This window comes from Rhipicephalus microplus, unplaced genomic scaffold (assembly GCF_043290135.1).
Source record: "Rhipicephalus microplus isolate Deutch F79 unplaced genomic scaffold, USDA_Rmic scaffold_13, whole genome shotgun sequence".
In the NCBI taxonomy this organism is placed as follows: domain Eukaryota; kingdom Metazoa; phylum Arthropoda; class Arachnida; order Ixodida; family Ixodidae; genus Rhipicephalus; species Rhipicephalus microplus.
This window is the reverse complement of record NW_027464586.1, coordinates 36,236,825-36,239,880: the sequence shown is the minus strand read 5'-3', so window position 1 is coordinate 36,239,880 and position 3,056 is coordinate 36,236,825.

Below are 3,056 nucleotides of genomic sequence, written 5' to 3'. Positions count from 1 at the left end.
CCACATAGACCATTAAAGTGCTTGGGTACGTGCTAGTAAATGATGTTATCCCAACTAATAGAAGTCACAGCGCAAGAACCGCTTAACCGAAAGCACGAGAAGCGGCCTTACCCATGCATCCAGTTACAAGCTTAGTGCATAGTACAGACAGCAAACCAAATATTATATGAATAAGAATGTACAGGAAGTTTTATTCACCTCTATTATGGTAGCACGCTGTTCATGAACTCGAAGTACGCACGATGAGAATGGTTATAATGCAAGGCAGGACACGCAAGATAGATGGCAATTTTTGTCGTGAGTAAGAGAGAAACTCCAAATAGACCATTCAAGTGCTTGGGTAAGTGCTAGTAAATGATGTTATCCCAACTAATAGAAGTCACAGCGCAAGAACCGCTCAACCGAAAGCACGAGAAGCGGCCTTACCCATGCATCCAGTTACAAACATAGTGCATAGTACAGACAGCAAACCAAATAATATATGAATATGAATGTACAGAAAGTTTTATTCACCTCTATTATGGTAGCACGCTGTTCGTGAACTCGAAGTACGCGCCATGAGAATGGTGATAATGCAAGGCAGGACACGCGAGATAGATGTCAATTTTTGTTGTCAGTAAGAAAGAAACTCCGCATAGACCATTGAAGTGCTTGGGTAAGTGCTAGTAAATGATGTTATTCCAACTAATAGAAGTCACAGCGCAAGAACCGCTTAACCGAAAGCACGAGAAGCGGCCTTACCCATGCCTTCAATTACAAACATAGTGCATAGTACCGACAGCAACCAAATAATATATGAATATGAATGTACAGAAAGTTTTATTTACCTCTATGATGGTAGCACGCTGTTCGTCAACTCGAAGTACGCGCGATGAGAATGGTGATGATGGAAGGCAGGACACGCGAGATAGATGTCAATCTTTGTTGTGAGTAAGAAAGAAACTCCACATAGACCATTGAAGTGCTTGGGTACGTGCTAGTAAATGATGTTTTCCCAACTAATAGAAGTCACAGCGACAGAACCGCTTAACCGAAAGCACGAGAACGGCCTTACCCATGCATCCAGTTACAAACATAGTGCATGTTATACACAGCAAACCAAATAATATATGAATAGGAATGTACAGAAACTTTTATTCACCTCTATGATGGTAGCACGCTGTTCTTGAACTCGAAGTACGCGCGATGAGAATGGTGATAATGCAAGGGAGGACACGCGAGATAGATGTCAATTTTTGTTGTGAGTAAGAAAGAAACTCCACATAGACCATTAAAGTGCTTGGGTACGTGCTAGTAAATGATGTTATCCCAACTAATAGAAGTCACAGCGCAAGAACCGCTTAACCGAAAGCACGAGAAGCGGCCTTACCCATGCATCCAGTTACAAACTTAGTGCATAGTACAGACAGCAAACCAAATATTATATGAATAAGAATGTACAGGAAGTTTTATTCACCTCTATTATGGTAGCACGCTATTCGTGAACTCGAAGTACGCGCGAAGAGAATGGTGATAATGCAAGGCAGGACACGCGAGATAGATGTCAATTTTTGTTGTAAGAAAGAAACTCAAAATAGACCATTGAAGTTCTTGGGTAAGTGCTAGTAAATGATGTTATCCCAACTAATAGAAGTCACAGCGCAAGAACCGCTTAACCGAAAGCACAAGAAGCGGCCTTACCCATGCATCCAGTTACAAACATAGTGCATAGTACAGACAGCAAACCAAATAATATATGAATATGAATGTACAGAAAGTTTTATTCACCTCTATTATGGTAGCACGCTGTTCGTGAACTCGAAGTACGCGCCATGAGAATGGTGATAATGCAAGGCAGGACACGTGAGATAGATGTCAATTTTTGTTGTCAGTAAGAAAGAAACTTCGCATAGACCATTGAAGTGCTTGGGTAAGTGCTAGTAAATGATGTTATTCCAACTAATAGAAGTCACAGCGCAAGAACCGCTTAACCGAAAGCACGAGAAGCGGCCTTACCCATGCCTTCAATTACAAACTTAGTGCATAGTACAGACAGCAAACCAAATATTATATGAATAAGAATGTACAGGAAGTTTTATTCACCTCTAATATGGTAGCACGCTGTTCATGAACTCGAAGTACGCGCGATGAGAATGGTTATAATGCAAGGCAGGACACGCAAGATAGATGGCAATTTTTGTTGTGAGTAAGAAAGAAACTCCAAATAGACCATTGAAGTTCTTGGGTAAGTGCTAGTAAATGATGTTATTCCAACTAATAGAAGTCACAGCGCAAGAACCGCTTAACCGAAAGCACGAGAAGCGGCCTTACCCATGCCTTCAATTACAAACATAGTGCATAGTACAGCCAGCAAACCAAATAATATATGAATATGAATGTACAGAAAGTTTTATTTACCTCTATGATGGTAGCACGCTGTTCGTGAACTCGAAGTACGCGCGATGAGAATGGTGATGATGCAAGGCAGGACACGCGAGATAGATGTCAATCTTTGTTGTGAGTAAGAAAGAAACTCCACATAGACCATTGAAGTGCTTGGGTACGTGCTAGTAAATGATGTTATTTCAACTAATAGGAGTCACAGCGCAAGTACCGCTTAATCGAAAGCACCAGAAGCGGCCTTACCCATGCATCCAGTTACAAACATAGTGCATAGTACAGACAGCAAACCAAATAATATATGAATAAGAATGTACACAAAGTTTTATTCACCTCTATGATGGTAGCACACTGTTCGTGGACTCGAAGTACGCGCGATGAGAATGGTGATAATGCAAGGAAGAACACGCGAGATAGATGTCAATTTTTGTTGTGAGTAAGAAAGAAACTCCACATAGACCATTGAAGTGCTTGGGTACGTGCTAGTAAATGATGTTATCCCAACTAATAGAAGTCACAGCGACAGAACCGCTTAACCGAAAGCACGAGAAGCGGCCTTACCCATGCATCCAGTTACAAACATAATGCATGTTACACACAGCAAACCAAATAATATATGAATATGAATGTACAGAAAGTTTTATTCACCTCTTTGATGGTAGCACGCTGTTCTTGAA